The 11706-nt window shown below is 35.2% G+C and overlaps 1 non-coding gene across 1 annotated transcript; it reads left to right on the top strand.

Moving 5' to 3' along the window:
- Positions 1-2514: 2514 nt before the first annotated feature.
- Positions 2515-2622, top strand: LOC117283713. The gene has a single exon (XR_004514744.1). It is a non-coding gene; the product is annotated as a U6 spliceosomal RNA (small nuclear RNA).
- Positions 2623-11706: the final 9084 nt, after the last annotated feature.

The raw sequence follows: 11706 nt of genomic DNA, 5'->3' as shown, positions 1-11706 counted from the left end.
ATTTAAGATTTCTGACTGTGAAGACACAAACCTTGGCCTCTCTGCTTTTTAGATTTTGTCACATGTATGACAGAACTGATAGTATCGCTGCATGGGAGCTTTTTGATTTCTGAACATGTAGAACAAAAGCTGTCTCTTCTGGTCAAGAGAGTGTAACACAGACTGGAATTTACTGTCTCACCTGAAACACACAAAAAATTGGTAGGTATAAGAGAGATTGAGTTAGAATGTAAAGACAGTGTCCTGAAGCAAAATGAAAAATGGTATTGGAGAAATGGAAATAGAGACTAAGCTCTCTATGGTCAGCCCAAATTACAGCTGTCTGAAGAGTTTATGGGCTATTACAAAAGTCAAACTCTGAGAAAAATAATGGATTGCCAGTTTGGATAGATGAAGGCAGAAAGTGTTTCCAAGACAGAGAACTGCAGAAGAGGCCTTTGCCCATTGATAAATGCACAGAGATCTGCAGAATCTTTCTTGAAATTAATTAATTCCCACAAGAGTCACTTAGTGCATGCCTCTGTGAGTGTGTCTATGTGTGCATTATCTGAATCCAAAAGATTTGAAATGCCCATTGCTTACAATGATGCAAGAATAATTCAATAATCCTTGTTCCCACCAAGAACCCCCATGACTCACGGGACAGTAATAGAATAAAGAGATAGATGTTGTCTCAAGGGTAGGGAATAACTTGGCCTATACTGAATGCTTCTAGGATACTAACATCCTAAAAGCCTCTATAACATCTAAATCTTAGAGATGAAATAATAAAATTGCTTTCTAGTAACGGAAGTACATAATATTTACAGGAACACAAGAATATCTAGCAGCCAACAAGGTAATAGTCAAAATAACTCCTATCTAGCCTAAAGTTTCCAGATATAAAAAAGGAAGGGAGATATATCACATAATAAAGAAAAAATAATTCAATATAAAGTGTAACTCAAAACTGACATAAATGTTAGTGTTATCAGAAAAGCACTGAAAAGTTTATTAAAACTGCTTTCTAGATTTTCAAATGTTTAAGTGGAGCCCAAATCATTTATAAACACATTAAATTCATAAAGTAAATTCTATAAGGCCTGAGATGAAGCCAAAAATTCATGATCTGGATGATTGATTACCCACTGAAACAGAAAATTTAGTGAAGTAGATGTACCGATAGAATCTGTTCGACACAAAACAAAAAGAAACAAATGTTCACAGAAATGAGCAGAGCATCAGTGATCACCGAGACTAACCAAAATGCCACTGCAATACCTAAAGGAATCAAGGAGAAAGAAAGGCAAATACAAAAAGTAAAACTGAAAAAAAGGCTCACAAATTTGATAAAAAGAATAAAACCACATAGTTGAGAAATCCATTAAAATTAGTACAAGATAAAAATAAAAACCAAAACTAAAAACTCAACCTAGGTACAAAGCTTGTTCAAATGCAGTTATAAAAAGACTTCTCAAAGCAATCAAAGAGAAAGGTGTTCTCTGGATAGAATAATAACGATACAAATTACAGCAAAATTCTCACTAGAAGTTTTATGAACAAGAAGATAGTTGTGGCAGTACTTTACTGAAAGATAATTTCAAATGAAAAGAGAAAGAAGGAAAATTCTGCTCAGTTATCATTCTACACCCAGAAAACATACTTATCAAAAGAAAGTTGAAACGAGGAAAATGTACAAAGCTAAAGTAATTCTTCTTTCCCACTAATGCTGGTATTGCATAAAGAAAGACACTATAACAGGCAGAGCTTAAGGAATTGTTTTGAGATCTCATAGCAGGCAAAATCTTCAGTTTTCTGCTCCTTTACAGAAGAATAAAGTTTGTATGCGAGTATTGAGAGTAGTTATCCTTTAAAAAAAATGGGATCAAAGCAGTTATGTAGGAAAAGAGATATTATCAGACGCTAGCTGCTTCAAGGTTTGCAGAGGACAAGCTGCTTGGACTTTGAGACTCAGAGCACTAACAGAATCCACAAATAGGAACCTGGGTGCATGGGATGGTGGAGCTCTGTGGCTTCTTCTCTCCTATACAAAAACTCAAAGCTAAATAATACCCTCCTGAAAAAACAATGGGTCACATGTGAAATTAAAGAAGAAATTAGTTTGTACAATTAAATTATAATATTATACAACATCATGGAACTTATGGGACACAAAGAAAGCAGTCCTAAGAGGGAAATTTATAGCAGTGAACGCTCTTATCAGGAAAACAGTTTAAATAAGCTAAGGTTGCACCTCTAGCTTCTAGAAATAGAAGAAGTCAAGCTCAAGCTCATACAAATGAAAAAACTGTAAAGATCAGAGGAAAAATTAATGTAATTGAGCCTAATAAAATAATAAAAAATCAATGAATCAAAGAGTTAATTCTCCAAAAGTTTAAATAAAATTGATCAGTCAGCCAACATTATCAAAAAAAAAAAGGAAGGAGAGACTCAAATCCTTGCAATTAGAAATAAAAAGGGTAAATTCACAACAGATGCTGCAGAAATCCATATAATCATCAATACCTACTTCAAGTGCTCACTTTGGCAGCACATATGCTAAAATTGGAAAGATACAGAAAAGATTAGCGTGTCCTCTGTGCCAGGATGATATGCACATACCTACTTCAAGAACCTGTTTACAAAGAAGTTGAAAAACAATAGGAAATGTAAAAACTCCTAGATACATATGAATTACCAAAGCTGAATCAAGAAATTATAAAAATAGTAAGTAGCCCAAAATCAGCCAATGAAATTGAAGATACAATGAAAAACTTACCAACAAAAAATGCCAGGGTCCTGATGAATTCATTGCTAAATTATATGAGAAATTTAGAGAATATCTAATGCCACTACTACTCAAAATCTTTAGTCAATTGATAAAGCAAGAGTTTGGAAGTCATTCCTGGCACAAATATTACCATTATACTGACAGAGAAGTATCCAAACTGAAAAAAGGACTATAGGTTATCCTCCCCAATGAACACAAAGATCCCTAGTAGCATACTGGAAAATAGTATGAAGCAGACCATCTAAAATATTAAACACTAGGATTGAGTAGGATCATCCTAAGGATACAGGGATAGTTTCATTTGGAAGTCATTCCTGGCACAAATATTACCATTATACTGACAGAGAAGTATCCAAACTGAAAAAAGGACTATAGGTTATCCTCCCCAATGAACACAAAGATCCCTAGTAGCATACTGGAAAATAGTATGAAGCAGACCATCTAAAATATTAAACACTAGGATTGAGTAGGATCATCCTAAGGATACAGGGATAGTTTCACAAAGGCAAATGTATATATGTGTGTGTGTGTGTGTGTGTGTGTGTGTGTGTGTGTGTGTGTGTGTATAGTATACCATATCAACACAGCCAAAGAGAAAAAATCACATAATCACATCAGTAGATGCAGAAAAAGCATTTGACTGAGACTGATGGAGTACTTACTACTCCATCATAAAGAAGGATAAACTTGAGACATTTGTAGCTACATAGAGCCACTATATATAGCTCATACTCTTAAGTTAAATACAATAGACCTTTGAGTTATGACCAGCTTCACATATGAACAACTTAGCCTATGACCAGAATTTGTTTTAACTTATGATCAAAGTCTTGAGTTACAACCTATATGCCACTTATGCCATTATAAACTAAGGCTCATGATGCCAGAAAAATGTATGTACCCATCTGTAACCCTCAGTCTGAGCCCAAATACGCATGTTTGTAGATGTGTTGGCCTTTTATAACCATTATGATTACTACTATCAAAATGGCTTCAAGAAAGCTAGAAAAGAAGCCAAGGAAGAAAGGAAAGAAATCACCGTAAATAAGAGGGAAATCGTAGAGAAATATGAGAGCGGTGTTCATATGCATATGATCTCAACAGTCTTAGAGAGAAAAGATTTGTATGAGAAAGCTAGTCTTGCTAAAGGTGTTACTTACATTAAAAAGTCATAATCAACAATGTTAGATGAGGTAGAAGGGCTATTATTAGTCCATGAAAAATGTCTACAATTTGTGAAAAAGTAAGGGCTATGAATGCAGATCTCAAAAAGGATAATCCATGAATGAGGGATAATGGTGAAAAGTTTTGTGCTACTAAGGGATCGTTTAACAATTTTAAAGCGAGAAGTGGGGTTCACAGTAGGATTAGGCATGATGAAATAGCCAATGCTGAAAAAGCACTGCTGAAAATTGTGTATAGCACTTCAAAACAATGACACAGAAAAGTAGGTTTTGTACTCATCAAGTTTTCAACTGTGGTGAAACTGGCCTTTTCTAGAAGAAAGTACCCAAGAGAACATACATTACCCAGAAAGAGAAGGAAATTCCATTCCACAAGCCTATGAAGGATAGGTAACCTTATTGATAAGTGCCCATGTGGATGGTGACCTCAAGATAAAGCCTCTCTTGGTTTATCACTGAGACCCCTAGAATGCTCGGACGACCTAAAGTTATGAAGAATGGGCTAAGGGTCATGTGGAGATCAAATGCAAAATCCTGGATAACAAGAGTACTTTTCTTGAGTGGAACAGGGAGGTTTTCTATCCTATTGTTAAGAAATCTCTAGAAGACAAATGTACACCACTGAAGGCTCATCTCATCATGGACAGTGCACCTCCTTACCCACAAGATTTGGGAGACGAATTGGCTGAAGAATTCCCATGGCCTTCAATACGCCTACTCTACTACAGCCTATGGACCAGCAAGTTATAGCTATCTTTAAGAAGCTATACCCAAGGAAATGCTCCTGAAATGCTTTCAGATCATCTCAGAGACAGATTGAACTGTTAAAGAGTTCTGGAAGGAACTTGATGGCATCCTTTCCTGTGTGGGGTTAATTGAGAAATCTTGGGCCAATGTCTCTCTAAGGACACTGAGATCTTCCTGGAAGAAAGTATGGCCTAAAATTATACAGGCAAGAAACTTGGAAGGCTGTGCAGAGGAGCCTGAGCCTTCAACTGACCCTGTGCTTGATGGCATTGTCACCATAGCAGAATCCATAGGTAGACCATGGTGACACTGAGACACTGGTGGAGGAACACTCAGAGGAGCTGTCTACAGAGGAACTCCAGCAACTTCTGGCTGAGCCACAGAGAATGGCAGCTGAGGAGCTTTCTGCCGAGGAGTTCTCCTGAAATAAAGGAAATCCCAAAAAAGTAGAAAGAGCTACAAACCTTTATAGAGAAGACCCACCCAGAGAGAGAAAAGCCCAATCACGGCATTCACTTGCTCATGACAATATCCTGCCATGCTACGCAACAATGTCAGAGAAAAGACAGAAACAGCCTTAGACAAGTATTTAGTTCTGAAAAGGCTGAGACCTTGTGAGCCAGAGGCGTGTTCTAGTGGACTACAGACTCTCTCAAGGAGAGAAAGGACTCCAGGGAGCCAGATTCCTGATGTTCTCATGGAAAAGGACCCACCTGCCAAACCATAACCACCTTCTATTACACTCTCTCTTCCTCCAAGTCAAAAGATGTGAGCTTCAGTGGTGAGTACAGTTTGAAATTATTACTCCTGATAAATAGGTACATTTTATAATGTTTTGGTGAATACATTAGAAAAATTATTGGAATTTCTGGTAAATTATGCACATTGTACAACTTTTTATTTTGAAAATGTTAGTTAAAGTTAGTTGAGCTTTGTGAACTTTGGAATGGATTATGGGTATTCCAGTTATTTCTTATGGGAAAAATAGTCTTGATATAAAACCAAATTTAGTTACAACCAGCCTTTACAAATGAATTGAGTTTGTAAGTCAAGGGACAACTGCAAATCAGACACACATGTTTAAATATCACACTGTTTCTCTCGTGTGAGAAACCTAAAGTAGAAAAGGACCAAAATTGATAAAATATAACATTATGCATATCTAAATTGTGCCAACAAACTTACTTAAAAATATGTTTATATAAAGAAAAGCCATGAGTAAGAAAAGTTACATTAAGTCCACTAAGGTGAATTGCTGTAGTCATGATTAAGTGGGATGTGTATCGTAGGTAGGGAGTGTCTCCTAGTCTTACCAGAGACACCAGGAAGGAAACCACATGACTCCTTCATGGATCATTTGTTGTTTATTTATTCATTCATTAAACAAATACTTATTAAGGGCCCTCTTACTAAATTACCAGGCAAAAATTTAATTCATAAGGATAAATAAATTCCAGACAATATTCTTCTTGATAAAATATGAGTCCAAATGACAAACTCTACTCAGAGATAAAATATTTTTCTTTGGTTCCCTCTAACTTCAGCTTAATTACTTAATTCTCCAGTTAATTACTTTCTATTACCTCCTTCTCTAGAGTAGATATCACAATGAAAAGAAGAATATGTCCCTAATATTTGCCAGATCCTCTATTCAAGTGCATATCTGTATGTATTATTTATATAATTATAAAGTCTCATTTCCATTGTATCACCTTGTTTACCTAAGGTTTCGAACCATTTACACACTTTTCTACAAAAACATGGTGCAACACTGTTCAAAGGAATTTATTTCTTGGGTTCTCACTGTCTTCAGCTGTAAAATGAAGAGTTCAATTTATTGAAAAACTGTTCACTTGAAAAGAATTGCCTGCATAATATTTTAGGATCATTTCTTGGCAAACCTGATTAATCAGTAATTCTAAAAGACATAGTCTTGAATTAAAATATCCCTATGTGATTTCTGATGTTCCCCTAGCTATGTACCAATAAGAATGAAAGATCATTTTGATTCCATAATTCAATGAATGTATGAAACATGTATTTATTTTCTTTCTGGAGGGAAGGGGAGATTAATTCTCAATGCATAAAAATACAATAAAATAAAAGCCAAATTTGAGTGCTACTGTGGCTTGAGGGATAACTGTCACAATAGAGAAACACTCAGCATTAGATTAATTCTGCTCTTTAACTCTGCCAGGCAAGATCAGGTACCAGCACCTCATACCATATCCCACAGCTGTTCCGGTAAACTTGCCTTTCAGCAGCCTTTTTACTTTTGTCCTCTGTCACTCTTGCCAGGATGGAGTAATCCTTTTCTGTTTCGCACATTGGGTACTATTCTTATTCTCTCTTTGATCGTGTAGCTAGAACCCACATAAACTCACTGTGAATTTATAAAAAATGTTCCAGAAATGATCTGAGGCATATCTCAAGAAATATAAATTATACACCAAGTGTGACTACTAATAAGGACATATAAACACATGTAATGGATTTAAAAGTTAAATGGAAATAAAAATTCTGTTGAATGTCTTTCTAACAACTGAGTAGAACACTGTTTCCAAAACAAATTATACAAAATTATATCAACTAAAAATGTTGATAAATTTATTTCCAAAATATAATTTATTATCATCTCATGGTACATCAAGTATCATGACAAGCTGTATTTCTCTAGAAGAAATTCATCATTCAGATAACCAGTAAGTGATTAAATTTAAGAGTATGTAAGAACTTCAAAATTTTTTATGTTAAAACTTGAAAAAAGGGGCTGGAGATTTAGCTCAGCAGTTTGGTGGACTGCCTTGCAAGTGCAAGGACTCAAGTTCAATCCCCGGTACCAAAAAAAAAAAAAAAACCTTGGAAAAAAATTTACAGGGAAAAATATAACAGGTCTAAAATTATAATAGGTTATCAAACCTCCCTAGTATATTTGGCTATGAAAATTAAGATTGGTCATATATTACACTGAAACAATTCATTTAGCAAATATTGGGACATATTAAAATCTCAGTGTTGGGCCAGGATTTTAGTTCAGTGGATGCGCTGCCTACCTTCAAAAAAAAAAAAAAAAAACCTTGGAAAAAAATTTACAGGGAAAAATATAACAGGTCTAAAATTATAATAGGTTATCAAACCTCCCTAGTATATTTGGCTATGAAAATTAAGATTGGTCATATATTACACTGAAACAATTCATTTAGCAAATATTGGGACATATTAAAATCTCAGTGTTGGGCCAGGATTTTAGTTCAGTGGATGCGCTGCCTACCTTGGAAGTTTAAGGTGCTGAGTTCGATGCCCAGTACCAAAAAAAAAAAAAAACTAAAAACCTCAAATGTTAGAAAGGAAGGGTATTAGATCTTTAATAATTGCCATTAGGCACTTTTATGTTTAAAGAATTTGGTGTTAGTTTGTGATTTTAAGTATGTGTATCTTCTGAGACCAGCAGGACCATTCCTGGATACATACCCAACACTTTGACAGAAAAGCGTCAAAGTCACTTTACTAGAAAATGTGTGCAAGAAACGGGTCTTCCAATCAATTGTGACTCCTGCTTTCTCAACTCCCTCTTTTCCTTTCCACTTTGGAAGAAGCCTATTATTATTCTTTATGGTCACTTTTTATTTCTCATTTCTTACTTCTGCTAAGGCCATAGATTTCGTCAGCACTCACTTTGTTGAAAACAGATACTATGTGGTTTTTTGTTTGTTTGTTAGTTTGTTTTTAATTCTGAGTTTCCATATTACAGCCTCTGGTGTCTTTTCTTATGGCTCTATCACTGAGCTACATAGTTTAGACTTCTATTTTTTTCTCCTGTACAGGGATGGAGCTTGGGACCTATGTACTGAGCTGCATCTCCAGCCTTTTTAAAACCTTTTTTTTTTTACTTTTTTTCTTTTTCTTTTTTTAATTTGGTGCCAGGATCTGTGTAAGGCTCTAAATTGTCCAGGCTGTCCTCAGAGTGCCTGAGTTGCACAGGTGCATTATCATGCCTGGCTAAATAGTTTAATTAGGCTTTCAAAAGTGTGATACCATGTCTTAAATTGCTGATGTTTACATTGCATAACAATGCTAGCCCCAGATATCTGGTGATAAGAAAAGAGTAGTGTATTTCTCAATAAAATGTCTAACTGAATGCTCCTGACAGGCAGGTGACTGTTTCCTGATTAGTGGCCCTGGGAACTGGCCTCTTACCAACTTGCTATCTTGCTTTCTTCAATATGTGGCTTCCACAAATACAGGAGAAGGAGCACTGAGGTAGCGTTTGGAGTCTTTCTGGGTTCAGTCATGTACATGCCACCATCAGCTCTGCTCATTTTCAATGGCGTGGAACTTGTTCAAATGTGTACAGTTAGTGGAGGGGAAAGCAGGGAGTTTTGTGAGAACACAGGTTGGATAAGTAGCCAGCTGATTGTTGACCCCCATTATCACTACAGATTGATTACTTTCCCACACCAGAGAAGAAGCTCCTTGGCAACAGAAATTTCATCTATGTGTCTCAGCAACAAATATCCAAAATGCGGACAAATATGCTATCTCCGTTTCCTTTAGGCATGATGGTATGAATGATAGAAGCTCTGACACTCATTCTAAATGTGCAAGTTTAGGAGCAGATTCTCAACACTCAACTGTCATCAGAGCCATATGCTGCATGGCTTTTCATACCCATAAACTGGAAAAATTTGATGAGAAATTCCCACAAATAGAATTTTTGATGTTTTAAATTTTTATTATACAGAGAAGTGCAAACACTGAAGTACACACAAAAAATGTATACTTTAATGAATATGAGGGGAATGCTTTTATTAATGTCCTGCCAGACTGAGAGTTGGATTGGGGCGAGGGAGATTTATCTCAGTGGTGCCACCGCCTGCCTCAAAAGCACAAGGTCCTGAGTTCGATCCCCAGTACAAAAAAAAAAAGGAACCTTGAGAACCACCTTTAAAGACCTTCTGTGACTCCACCCTGATCACCAGCGACTCTAAATAATATGACCACATCTTATTTCTGTAGTACTGACTTCACAGTCTTTATTTATGCTACATCACTAGTGCTATGCTTAGTCTTGCTTTTCTTTTCTTACAACACTAACGATGGAACCTGGAGTTTCCCGCATGCTATACCAGCACTCTCCCAATAAGTTACATCCCAGACATTTTCATTTTGTGTGTGTGTGTGTGTGTGTGTGTGTGTTTGTGCGCACACATGTGAGCACATCCATGCCAAACCACAAATTTCCTTTGTATTGTATTTTTTCTTTATATTTTATCTTTCCCACAGCCCAGATCATTTAATCTAAATAGTTTCTCATGCTCCAGTTTCATACTAATGTGTGATCTAGCCCTAGTTTGCAATGAGTATCTGTCACTCTTTCAGGGTCATTCCCATTGGCATGAATGCAAGTTGTGTCTTCTTATCAGCAGGTCCACAATGTGAGCTGTTTACCTTTTGGGGGAAATCAGCAACTAGAATATAAGTTCAACAGTATTTATGATTGTTTATTTATCTCTCATCCTTGAAGGTATTTTTGAGTTATTTTATGTACTTATAGTTTTAGGCATATTTAAAAATTTTTAAATTATCAAAAATACCTCTATTTAAAAGTAAATTTTCCTGTATTAGGACAGTAGTACACTGATAAAATTGGTTGCTAAACACTGTGAAATGCCCCTAGAAGATTTGTTTGCTTCCCTTCTGGTTGGTAGGTGGTCTCAGACTTATCTTGCATATAATTTTCTCTAGATAGTCAATGAGGCTAAATTTCATCAAGTCTTTCTGAACTATAATTTGGGACAATAAGAAAATCCACTGCTATTCAGTTATTTTTGTGTGGCTTTTCTCTACACAGAAACTAAGAAAAATATTTCACATTTATACTTGCTATGAATATACAAAAATCATGATCTTCACATTACTTCTATATTACATGTATATTTTTTGTGTTTTATATGAAGTGTTCAGAATAGAATATAATAATAACTATTTTCCTTCACCCAAGCATAAACAGAGCATCCAGATTAGAACATTATTAATGCTCTCTCCATATATACTTATTGCATTTGGATATTTTCTGCATCTGTTCTCCCAATTTTCCATGCTGCTCCCATGTTTTTCTATGCTGGCCTTGTATCTACATTGTCTCATCACAGAGACATTACAAGGAATACCTGCAGAGTCATTTATTTTCAGGTCTATAGGTGATGATATAATTAATTCTCACCAAACATTCTTTCCACCAGCATTTCTGTAGTTGGTTGGGCCTTATCTACCGATTGACTATGATTTCACAGGAAAGGCTTTAAAATCACTGTCCTTAGATTTTTGTTAATAATAATTGTCTTAGAATTTCTGGGGCCTAAATATTTTGTTTATATTTTTCTTGTGCTAATTTAAATATAATTCCAATTTATTCTGATAAATCAGTGCTCTAAAGCATCAATATTAGTATTTTTAATTTTAAAAATGTATTTTCTCTTTCCCTGGAATAATGATCTATGGTCAAGAATCCACATCCTGTTTCCTTTTTGTACAGTTTATACATAAAAGGATTGCATGACTTGTTTATTTTAAATAGTTATATTTTCATAATAATAATACAATTGTATCAGTACTTCTCAAGAAGTTCAAAGATATTTGTATTAAGTAGATTTATTTTAACTGATACATAATACAATAAATTGTATATATTAATGGGGTACTGCAATGTCTCAATCATACATTGTTGGATCTTGCTTCTTGAGCCATTCTGTCAGTATATTTCTTTTGATTGATGAATTCAGACCATTAATATTAATGGTTATAACTTACATGTACTGACTTACCCTTGTGACTTTTTTCTTTTTTGTTGGATTCTCCCCCTTTGCATTTAATATTTTATTGTGACTGATGGATTCATTCTGCTTGGCTTTCTGGGTTATGATCCTCTTTTTGTTTTCATAGGATATTGTTTAAAAATTTTTGGAGTGCTGGTTTGGTATTCTTGAAATTCCTAAGGTGCTCTTT

The sequence above is a fragment of the Fukomys damarensis genome, unplaced genomic scaffold, assembly GCF_012274545.1.
Source record: "Fukomys damarensis isolate Sample0158 unplaced genomic scaffold, DMR_v1.0_HiC HiC_scaffold_29, whole genome shotgun sequence".
Taxonomy (NCBI): Eukaryota; Metazoa; Chordata; class Mammalia; order Rodentia; family Bathyergidae; genus Fukomys; species Fukomys damarensis.
The sequence above is the reverse complement of the archived record's forward strand: the minus strand, read 5'-3'. Positions and strand labels throughout refer to the sequence as shown.